The sequence below is a fragment of the Scyliorhinus torazame genome, chromosome 1 (assembly GCF_047496885.1).
Source record: "Scyliorhinus torazame isolate Kashiwa2021f chromosome 1, sScyTor2.1, whole genome shotgun sequence".
NCBI lineage: Eukaryota > Metazoa > Chordata > Chondrichthyes > Carcharhiniformes > Scyliorhinidae > Scyliorhinus > Scyliorhinus torazame.
This window is the reverse complement of record NC_092707.1, coordinates 41,358,698-41,371,108: the sequence shown is the minus strand read 5'-3', so window position 1 is coordinate 41,371,108 and position 12,411 is coordinate 41,358,698. Positions and strand designations below refer to the sequence as shown.

The 12,411-nt window shown below is 47.7% G+C and overlaps 1 protein-coding gene across 8 annotated transcripts in view; it reads right to left on the bottom strand.

Moving 5' to 3' along the window:
• Positions 1-12,411, bottom strand: part of LOC140399296 (protein-tyrosine sulfotransferase 2-like) — a 158,351-nt gene that overhangs the window by 68,602 nt on the left and 77,338 nt on the right. For all 8 annotated transcript variants that reach the window (XR_011937765.1, XR_011937740.1, XM_072488832.1 and 5 more), the window contains one exon: positions 5,559-5,648. The gene's annotated coding sequence lies outside the window, so the exon portion shown is untranslated. The remainder of the gene's footprint in view (positions 1-5,558; positions 5,649-12,411) is intronic.

Below are 12,411 nucleotides of genomic sequence, written 5' to 3'. Positions count from 1 at the left end.
TATGGTATCAGCCCGAATTATGGATTTGAATTTTATAAATCCAGAGCCAGGGCCGAATGCGGGTCCTGAGACTGTGCAAACGACTATGTTATACCAATAGTAATGATGAGGCCACTGTCATGATGACCATCAAATTAAGGACGTCAGCCCGCTTCTTAGAGCTGCCGATCCAGTCAATGGGATGACAGTTTGGCAACACCACAGCCAGACCTAGTCTCTGTTGAGGCTGGAGGGAGAAAGCGAGGGCTCCTTCACCTGGAAGTGCCCTCAAAAGATTGGTAGGTTTAATTTTTTTAAAAACATCTAAGGGCCACGCCCCAGCGACTGGAGGGGTGAACTCTCCACCATTTGGAGAGGTGGAGGGCAGCTGCTTGAGCAAAGAGAGCCCCCCTAGTGATCATTGCGCAACCAAAAACCCAGACTTCCCACCCCTCCGTGAAATTATTGCGAGGCAGTCTCGATAGACACGCTGTAGGAGCCCAATCTGTCGCTGGCAATCTGCTAGCACATGGTCATTAATGGACTATGTAAATAAATTAATTGGATGCACACCTCCATCTAACAGGCAGCCCCCACTTCTGGGTGGGAATATCCTATTACATCAGGAAGACACCAGGCTTCCCACCCAATGCATTCCACTGTTAAGCCCTTTTGCTTCCCAGTTCATCTCGAGAAAACTGTTAAAAATCAGCCCTATTTGCTCAAATATCTGGAATGAAGTTGAACCCACAACCTACTGATTCAGAGGGGAGTGTTATCACTGAAGTAAAGACAACGAAGATGATTCTGGCCTGCCCTCAACAAGCTATTCCATGTAATTACTTACTCTTCAAGCGGCCGCATTTGGTGTATTGCGTGCAAATCTGGTTGCCGCATTATAGGAAGGATGTGGAAGCATTGGAAAGGGTGCAGAGGAGATTTACCAGAATGTTGCCTGGTATCGAGGGAAGATCTTATGAGGAAAGGCTGAGGGACTTGAGGCTGTTTTCGTTAGAGAGAAGAAGGTTAAGAGGTGACTTAATTGAGGCATACAAGATGATCAGAGGATTGGATAGGGTGGACAGTGAGAGCCTTTTTCCTTGGATGGTGATGTCTAGCATGAGGGGACATAGCTTTAAATTGAGGGGAGATAGATATAAGACAGATGTCAGAGGTAGGTTCTTTACTCAGAGTGTAGTAAGGGCGTGGAATGTCCTGCCTGTAACAGTAGTGGACTCGCCAACACTAAGGGTATTCAAATAGTCATTGGATAGACATATGGACGATAAGGGAATAGTGTATAGAATCATAGAATCATAGAAGTTTACAGCATGGAAACAGGCCCTTCGGCCCAACCAGTCCATGCCGCCCAGTTTTTTACCATTAAGCTAGTCCCAGTTGCCCGCACTTGGCCCATAACCCTCTATACCCATCTTACCCATGTAACCATCTAAATGCTTTTTCAAAGACACAATTGTACCCGCTTCTACTACTACCTCTGGCAGCCCATTCCAGACACTCACTACCCAGTGTAGATGGGCTTTAGAGTGGTTTCACAGGTCAGCGCAATATCGAGGGCCGAAAGGCCTGTTCTGCGCTGTAATGTTCTATGTTCTATATATCCCTACACTGCAGAAGGAGGCCTTCAGCCATTTGAGTATGCACTTGGCCTTGGAAAGAGCACCTTACTTAATCCCAAGCTTCCACCCTATCCTCGTAACCCCGCCTTATCCTTTTGGACACTAAGGGGCAATATAGCATGGCCAATTCACCTAATCTGCACATTTTTTGACTGTGGGAAGAAACCGCAGCACCCGGAGGAAACCCATGCAGACACGGCGAGAACATAAACTCCACACAGCCAGTCACCCAAGGTCAGAATTGAATCCGGCCTGAATGATCAGGCTCTTTCCGGAGGCGGAGGACAAGTGTGAACGGTGCCAGAGGAGCCCGGCAACCACGCCCACATGTTCTGGGCATGTCCCAAACTTGCTGGGTTCTGGATAGCCTTCTCTGAGGCAATGTCCAAGATTGTGGGGACGAGGGTGAAGCCATTTCCAAATATGGCAATCTTCAGGGTATCAGAGCTACACATGGGGAAGAGGGCCGACACCCTAGCTTGCACTTTCCTTTTTTTTATAAAATATATTTTATTCAAGATTTTTTGGCCAAACATAACAGTACACAGTTTTTCTTTTTAACAACAATAAAACAATATAAATAACAGTGGCCAGTTTTAAACAAATAAATAAATAATATATAAACAAAAACTAAATGGCAACTGCCTTATCAAAAATAGTTACTCTCCAAAAGTACAATCTAACAGTCCAATATACATTACCTAAAACAAATGCCTATACATATACAATGACATCCCTGAGAGCCCGCCCGGGTCCTTCCCCCCCGCCCCCCGCCCCCCCCCCCGCCGCCGCTCCCCCGCCCCCCCGCTCCCCCCCCGCCGCTCCCCCCGCCCCCCGCTCCCCCCCCCCCCCCCCCCCCCCCTGCCCCCCCCCCCCCCCCCCCCCCCCCCCGCCTCCTGGAGGGACGCAGCCGAAGTTGACGGGGAAACATAGAACAGTACAGACCCTTCGGCCCACGTTGTGCCGACCATTTATCCTAATCGAAGATCAACCTAACCTACCCAACCTACACTCCTTCAATTTACTGCTGTCCATGTGCCTGTTCAAGAGTCGCTTAACTGTCCCTAATGATTCTGACTCCACCACCTCTGCTGGCAGTGCATTCCACGCACCCACCACTCTTGTGTAAAGAATGTACCTCTGACATCTCCCATACACCTTCCTACAATCACCGTAAAATTATGTCCCCTCGTGACAGCCATTTCCACCCTGGGGAAAAGCCTCTGGCTATCCACTCTATCCATGCCTCTCAACACCTTGTACACCTCTATCAAGTCACCTCTCTTCATTTTCTCTGATGGTTTGAAGAATGAGGATTCTGTGAGAAAAGCCCTAGTTCCCTCAACCTTTCTTTGTAAGACATGCCCTCCAGTCAAGGCAGCATCCTGGTAAATGTCCTCTGCACCCTCTCCAAAGCATCCACATCATTCCTATAATGAGGCGACCAGAACTGGATACAATATTCCATGTGTGTTGAACCAGGGTTTTATAAAGCTGCAGCAAAATCTCGCGGTTCTTCAACTCAATCCCCCTGTTAATGAAAGTCAACACACCATACGCCTTCTTAACCCTATCAACCTGGGTGGCAACTTTGGGGGATCCATGTACGTGGACCCCAAGATCCCGCTGTTCCTCCACACTTCCAAGAATCCTGCCTTTAACCCGGTATTCAGCATTGAAATTCAACCTTCCAAAATGAATCACTTCACATTTATCACTTCTCAGCCCAGCTCTGCATCCTGTCAATGTCCTGTTGTAACCTGTAACAGCCCTCAACACGGTCTACAACTCCACTAACCTTTGTGTCATCGACAAACTTACTAACCCACTCTTCCATTTCCTCATCCAAGTCATTTGTAAAAGCCACAAAGAGCAGAGGTCCCAGAACAGATCCTTACGGGACACCACTGGTCACCGACTTCCAGGCGCAATACTTTCCATCGACCACCACTCGCTGTCTTCTTTCAGCCAGCCAATTCTGTATCTAGACAGCCAAATTTCCCTGTATCCCATGTCCCCTAACTTTCTGAATGAGCCTACCATGGGGAACCTTATCAAATGCCTTACTGAAATCCACATATACTGTCCAACCTTCATCAATGTGTCTTGTCACATCCTCAGAGGATTCAATGAGGCTCATGAGGCATGACCTACCCCTCACAAAGCCATGCTGACTATCTTTAATCAAACTATGTTTTTCTAAATGATCATAAATCCTATCTCTCAGAATCCTTTCCAATATTTTGCTCACCACTGACGCAAGACTGACTGGTCTGTAATTCCCAGGGATTTCGCTATTCCCTTTCTTGAACAGGGGAACAACATTCGCCTACCTCCAATCATCCAAGAAGAAAAGTGTGCGTGGGGTGGGGTGGGGGAAAGAGAGAACGCCCCCCCACTGGCAAAAAAATGACTAGGGACACACACAAGGGTTTCCAAATACTTAATTCACATTTTCCAAAGGCATAGTGGGCGGGATTCTCCAAGAATGGGGCATGTCCCCACCCCAGCGTCAAAACGCAGGCGTTTCACTCTGGACTACCGGAGGGAAGTCCAGAGTGATTCTGAATTTGCAGCAGGTTAGCAGGGCCCTGGAATACTCCTCGCAGCTCTGCCTGCCGATATGGAGCCCTGCACTTCTGGCCGGGAATCCGCGCATGCGCACGGCGGCCTTTGGCGACCGCCTCGCGCGGCATGGTGGACTCACACTGCGGAGCGGACCTGAAAATATAGGCCACCCCAAGATATCGGGCCCACAGATCGGTGGCCCCCGATCGCCAGCCTGGCCGTCCATGAGGCCCCCTCCTGGTAAAGGATTCCCCCCTCCCCCCAACCAGGTGGCCGCGGACTGACTCTGCAGCCGCCTCTGGCCGTTCCCGATAGGCAAAACGTGGTAAGAACCACACGTCGGGAACTCGGCCAATTGTCGTCGGAGAATCACCGGGGGGGGGGGGCTCTGTCAATGGCCCCCTACCTGCACTGCGTAGAGCACGTGCGCTCAGGGACCGGGGTACAGACCAGGGACCGGAGAATCGCGGCGCGCGCGGTTTCCGGCGTCAATGCCCATTCTCTGCCCCCACGCCTCTCGCGATTTTGGCGCGGGGGCTCGATGAATTTGGCCCAGTGTATCTGTATTATAAAACATCTGGGTGATCACAAAATTGTAATAAAATGTTAGGGTAAAAATGATTCTATTCACCACTTGACATTAATCCTCATTCTTCAAACCATCAGAAACCTCTGAACTAAAGTTATATTTTTCCAATATATTGTATATTCAAATGAAATAGCTGACTATTATCTAAAGTAAAAGTGAATCGAAGACCAGAGAATATACTACATCTTTGATGAATTGTAGCTTACCTCAAATAGTTTACTGCAACTTAAATCAAGCACAATATCAACCAACCATCTTAAATTCCCAATTACATTTAGAACCAAAATACTTTACTACAATAGATTTCTAGCTGTGAAATGGAAAGTGACTTATAGGTACACACCACAACCAGTAAATATTACATGATGTTTTTAATTCTTTGCAAGAAAGAGTAACAATAGGGCAGCACGGTAGCACAAGTGGATAGCACTGTGGCTTCACAGCGCCAGGGTCCCAGGTTTGATTTCCTGCTGGGTCACTGTCTGTGCAGAGTCTGCACGTTCTCCCTGTGTCTGCGTGGGTTTCCTCCGGGTGCTCCGGTTTCTTCCCACAGTCCAAAGACGTGCAGGCTAGGTGGATTGGCCATGATAAATTGCCCTGAATGACCAAAAAGGTTAGGAGGGGTTATTGGGTTACAGGGATAGGATGGAAGTGAGGGCTTAAGTGGGTCGGTGCAGACTTGATGGCCCGAATGGCCTCCTCCTATACTGTATGTTCTATATAATATGAATTGTTACCTTGTGCAGTCTCCAGAAAAATATTGTATTTAATACAATTCATACCTTATAGATGCAAGATTGTGTCAATGCTGCGTGTTGCCAAATCATTTTGACATTTCAGGGTCCGCTTCACCAAATGCATGAGACAAAGAACTGGGGAGGAAAAACAAACAATAATTAAAAATTATTGACAATATTAAATCTCTGGCGCAAACTACTGATCAATAAATGCAAACAATTTATTCACCAAGTTTAAAGATTTCCAAACCTGGAATGAAAACAGGCTTTTTTACATTCCAGAAATTGAGCAGAATTAATGAAGTATTATTAACCTGTAACATTAACTCTCAAGTGGAATTATCCCAAAATTGCATGAAAGTGGTTGATCAGGTGAGAAATTGTGAGACACACCTGCTGGCTTCACAGATGCCTTTCTCGCCTGATTAAACAGCACGCTGCACAATTTCAAAGCGCTAGCGAAGAGGGTCAGTGTAACATCAATCTCAAAGTTAAATTTTAGCCCTTCCCACCCCTCCTAAACAGACAAGGGGAACACCACCACCACGCCCTGCCACTCAAAGATTGGGGGGCTATTGCAGCCGTAACAGGATGTGCGCCCTCGGTTTCTCTCTCCATACATGCTATCTCACTTGGGAGTATTTCCAGCATTTCTGATTAAGGTCAGTTTTCCAGCCACAGCAGTATTTTCTTTTTTCACCCCGATAGGATCTTATCAGCATGGTTTATAGCGTAGTGAATTACAAATTGGAACAAATTGGCCATTTAACAGATCAAAATGGTGGGGTCAATCTGGACTATGGATGCAATTTCAGTCATCCTACTTCAAAAAAATAAGTATGCTTTACAAAGCACAGAGAAAAGTAACCATCATGACCTAAGGAGACTAAATGAGCGAGTTCACATTAGGTACCAAGCATAGGATTCAATACAGGTGTAACATTGCTCAATTACAAATAACCTCCACACCCCCCCCCCCCCTATCCCAGAGTCTCTCACACATAGACACACACATACACAACGAGCACTATTTGACTTGAACAACAAAGTAAGGAGGGAACAAAGTCTAGAGTAAGAATGCAACATTCCTTTCACAGATTCCGTCTCTTCTGCCCTCTCCCAACAATCAATTTGATTTTTTTTAAATCCCATTTTTCCACTGAAAAACTTTAAAATCATTTTGCTATCTACATCTCCATAATTCTAGTGTTTAAGTAAATACGCCAGGTGGCATTGAGGTAAGTGTTGGAAGCCTGTTATGCTTATGGAATATTAGCCTTTTCTTAATGTTCTTTGTTCGTAAAATCATTCAAAGAATTAGAGAATACAATGCAAAAACAGGCAATTCAGCGCATGTTCCACACGCCCATTCAAGCCTTCTCCCATCTTCATTCAACATGAGCAGCATAACCCTCTATTCCCTTCCCTCTCATATGCTTATCCAGTCTTGCCTCAAAACAAAATCTCTGGCATTTACCTCAATTACTTCCGGTGGTAGTTAATTCCACATCCTCACCAGTCAGAGCTAAATTATGATGTGGTGTACAAAATAAGGAAACTCTTTTTTGTTTGAAAATAAGTTTAGGTTTAAAGAAAAGGGGATTGATGGATGGTATGTCAATTGCATTCACAGGTTAAGGGTATTCATTAAATTTCCTCTTCTGGGGCAAATTAGAATGAGAAGTCATAGTTTTAGGATAAAGGGCAGCAGATAAAATTAAGGGGCAATTTGGGTGGACAATCGACCTACCCTGCACATCTTTGAGTTGTGGGGGCCCACACAGACACAGGTAGAATGTGCAAATTCCACACGGACAGTGACCCGGGTCCTCAGCGTCGGGAGGCAGCAGTGCTAACCACTGCGCCACCATGCTGCCCCAGGGGTAGCAGATTTTAAATAGATGAGAAATTTCTCAACAGGTAGTGAATCTGTGGAATTCACTATCCCAGAGTGCGGTGGAGGTCAGGACATTTAGTGAATTTGAGGAGATTGAGAGATTTTTAATTAGTAATGGGTTTAAGATTTATGGAGAACAGGCAAGAAAGTGGAGTTGAGGCAGAGACGAGATCAGCCATGATCATTATTGAATGGCAGGGCAGACCCGAGCAGCCTACTCCTTCGTGCTCCTAGTTAGGTTCCAGATGGTGGCGGCGGAGGGTTAGGAAGGTGCTGCAAATTAGCCTTGGCGAGTTCCTTCGGTGCATCTTGTAGATGGTACACACTGCTGCCATTGTTCATTTATGGTGGAGGGAGAGAATATTTGTGGAAGGGGTACCCATCAAGCTCCTGCTTTGTCCTGGTTGGTTGAGCTTCTTTAGTATTGTTGGAACGAGCTGCAAACATCCAGGTAAGTGAATGTGCCTTGTAGATGGTGGACAGGCTTTGGGGAGTCAGAAGGGGAGTTACTAGCCGCAGGATTCATTGCCCCTCACCTGCTCTTGTAGCCACAGTATTTATATGGCTTGTCCAGTTTAGTTTCAGTGAAATGTTAAATTCCCAGTCCTGATTTTTCTGTAGCCATGGCTCAGTAGTCCCTGGCACATCTGGTTCTTCACAATTATTGCCTCCAGTTCGCCAGTTTATTATGGACACTGCGCACTATTGCACGGTTTACCTCCCTGTTAATTTTTACACATCTTTTTACAATCTTATTTGTTTCCTAGTTATTTTGTCCTTCCTTAGATTATACTTTAACCCATGCCCTCCTTTCCCCATTTGTTTATTTTGGCCTTGTTTCATTTCTTGTAGAACGTTGATCTCTTCCCACACATCACACCCCCTCCATCTCACTAGTTTAAGGTTCTTGCCAATTCCCTACTTACCCTTTTCCACTAGAACAGTGGCCCCACTTAAATCAGAGTTTCATCCTCCTTATAGGATTGCAGTATCCATTCCATCTGGCTATGGCCAGGATTTATCAGTTTGTCTTGTGGAAAGGAGGTCAAGAAGACCATTAGAAGAAGTAATCAAATTTCTCTCATGAATTTCAAATATATCCCATCATAACGTGACCAAAATATCACATTCCACCAGATTTTAAAATGTATTAACGGGATGTGGGTGCCATTGGTAAGGTCAGCATTTTGCCTTTCCTGTTTGCTCGCAAACAAACACAGCTTATTTCAAATTGCTATCTACCTTACGTTTTTTCAACGAGGTAGGTTGGGTTCACACAGCAATTTGAAACTCGTGTTTAGTTCAAACTTAGTCCCGAGCAGCAGCAACAGTATTCCCTCCATTTGGCTCCACAGAATGATTCTTGGAGGACAGATAAGGAAATAAAATAGTTTGAGTATATGTGTAAAGTACTGCAAAAACACTTTTACAAGATCTGATGCTTCAATATACTTTCTTCCCAATAAATTGAAATTGTACAGACAGGTTTAATTGCAAAATCTAGGTAAAAGCCTCACTCAATACATGCACACACCTTTAGTTTTTTTTAAATACACTTAAAAAACATAACATAATTGGGTCATCTTATGTTTAATGAAGGACTATTCCTTTTAAGAAACAATGATTATCTCAAACGGTCACGAGATATGGAAGTACAACAAATATATTGACAGTAGTTTTATGCTAAACTACACAATAACCGAACAAAGGATGTCACTGCATTCAGTGATATCGATCACTTTTGTCACAGTCTCGACACCAGTGGCGGGATTCTCCAACGGCCGATGCCAAAATCAGAAAGCGCAATTGAGCGGAGAATTGGTACAGATTCCAAAACCGCGGTGGGCGCCGATTTGACGCCAAATCGCAATTCTCTGTCGCCTCGACAGTGGCGTCAAATGTATTCCGGAGCTCGCGTACAGTAAATGGTGTTTGCATATCACTAGCGGGCCTCCGCGGTCCTCCACCTTGATGGGCCGAATTCCCGATGGTGTAGTTTACTTGTGCTTTTATAAATCGTGAAACAGGCGCTGTGGCTGAGAGGAGGTAGGACACAGAGGCGAGACTGTGGACAGCCGGGCTGGACACTGATCGGGTTGGCTGGAGTGGCGGCCCTACCAGGGCCGGTTTGGGGGGAAAAAGGGCCCTGAGCCCGAGGTGACCCCCCACGGGACTAGGGCAGATCCGGACACGGACCTCCATTGCTGTGGCCTGCAAGGCAGCCATCTTGCTGCGCACCCCACTGACCATCCATCTTGGCCCCTGGTTCTGCAGAGTGACACCGGCCCTTTGGGTTCCCCTCCCCACCATCTAACCGCTGCCACCCACCGGAAAGGCATCAGACAGCCCACCCAGGACAATGCCCAGAGTAGCCCCGACGGGGAGGGGGCCAAAGGCCAAAGGCCGAGCATACCGCTGGCAAGGGCAGCGGCAGCCGACAGTTCCCTGGCAGCAAGGAAGGGCACCAGGGCCAGAGACTCCCATGGGGCCGGGCACCGATGGGGCCAGGGGTGCAGAGACAGGGTGGCATGCAGAGGCAAAGCCCGCAGTGCCAACCGGGGCCAGGTAGCCTGGTGGACACAGGGATACACACCATGCTACCTTATGAGCTTTTCCCCCTTGCAGACAATGGATATTGGAATTCAACTAGCATTGATGGCCTTCCCGCTAATCGGCGTAGCCCTTGGGGATGCATTATGGCTGTACGAGCTGGCGCTGCTCGAGGAGGGGGAAGCTGCAGCAGCGGCACCTGCCCCAGGGGAACAGGAGGCTGCCGCTCAGGATTGGGGGCCGGCTGCCCACCAGGCCGAGGAGGAGGAGGTGCAAAGGAGGCGCTGCATCAGGACTAGTGTGTACTGGTAGCACCCGTCATTCAAAAACCTGCCGAACCAGGCATGCCGAAGACTCCAACTGAGCAGGGAGGCAGTTTGACATATCAGCCAAATCAGGGTGTACCTGGCCCTGCGGGGTAATGGGGGACGTCATCCGCTTCCAGTGACCGTGATGGTGACGATCGCCCTGAACTTTAACGCCACTGGGTCCTTCCAGGCTAACTTAAGTCAGCTAGTGAACGGAGGTGAGGTGGGGGGGGGGGGGGCTACTTGCGAGCAGGTTTCGATGGGCCTAAGAGATGTGAAGGTGGGGTGGGGGGGGATCGATGTTAACAATGGATAGGGGCGGATCAGGCTCATTGGGCAGGGCCTGGTGTTATGATAATGGTTGAGACACCCCCGGTCAGGGTAGTTACGTAGAACGCGAGGGGGTTGGGAGGCCCAGTCAAGAGATCAAGGGTGCTGCCACATCTGAAAGGTCTGAAGGACGATGCTGCAGGAGACTCACTGGAGGGTGAAGAATCTAGTGAGGCTCAGGAAGGGCTGGGTTAGTCAGGTGTTTCATTCGGGATTTGATGGCAGGGCTCAAAGGGTTAGCAAAAGAGTACGGTTCCAGATGGATAAGGTGGTTGCGGGCCAGGGAGGCAGATATCTGGTAGTGACAGGGGCATTGGGTGGGGGGTTGGGGGGGGGGGGGGGGGGGGGGCTGGTGGCATTTAACCCAAGAAAAGACAACTAAGAAATGTACACCAGGATGAAAAGACGATTGAATGATGAGCAGAGCCAGAGCTTGTGAAAATGCAGCTGCTCTTAGAATTTACAGTGCAGAAGGTCATTCAGCCCATTGAATCTGTACCGGCCTTTGGAAAGAGCACCCGACCCAAGCCTACATCTCCACGCTATCCTTGTAACCCAGTAACCCCACACAGCCTTTTTGGACGCTAAGGGCAATTTAGCTTGGTCAATCTACCTAACCTGTACATCTTTGGACTGTGGGAGGAAACCGGAGCACCCGGAGGAAACCCACGTACACACGGGGAGAACGTGCAGATTCCACACGGACAGTGATCCATGCCAGGAATTGAACCTGGGACCCTGGAGCTGTGAAGCAACTGGGATAACCACTATGCTACCGTGCTGTCCTTCATGTGACCCCCCCATTCAAAACCTTGGACCTGTTCATAGTCTTCATCTTTGGCGATCACTCTCTAACGAGTGTGATTGATCACCTAAGAAACTCGGTGGTCATTGGTCATGAGTTCTGTAGATGAGCCTGATCCTAGAGCTGCATCTCTGACTGAACGCTTGGCAGGTGTTTTCTGGAGGTGGGATTGGTCCTTGGACTGGAGATCATTGGTATTCCTTTCTCTGGCTCCTTTGCTGGACCTCCCTTGCTGGAGGATGTTCTCAAAGAAGGTTCCCCTTCAATCAAGAGGTTCCTCCAAGTAGGTTCCTTTTCAGCAAGGATCTCCCAGGCATTGACGTCCATGTTGCATTTCTTGAGGTAAGCCTTCACGGTGTCTTTGAAGCACTTCCTTTGCCCTCCTCTCATTTGTGAGCCTTCCTTGAGCTAGGCGAAGATTTGCTTTGGCAGTCAGGACTGACATCCAAAGCACGTGGCCAGCCCAGCAGAGTTGGTTTGGATGATCATAGAATAGATGCTGGTGCACTTGGCTCCTTCAGGGATGTCGATTTTAGTACACGTGTCCTCCCAGCTGATGCAGAGTATCTGTCTCAGACAGCTTTGATGCTACCTCTCCAGGGCCTCAAGGTGGCAGCTGTACATTGTCCAGGTTTCTGAGCCGCATAGAAGAGTTGGGAGGACGACTGCCATGGGAAGATCCCCAGTTGTCTTGCCACTGGAACTAGGCGCTCTGTCAAGGACAGTGAGTCTGCTGATATGCAACAGCATTCCCATGCGATACCAGTTAGTGTCACAGTCACAAAAGATCCAGTTTTTTTAGAAGTCTCCTCAAAAGCTCTCAAACAAGTACAATTAGTGCAAACATTAAATGTAATAAATTCTCTCAGGGGTGGGTGGCCATGACCAATTGTGGATGTGGGACTGTTTCTAACACAATGTTTTCAAAGTAAGTGCAAAAAATCATGGAAATTTGGTTTGCACTATATGCAATTCGTGCTTAAAATTCTGCTATCTTTTGTGCGAGTT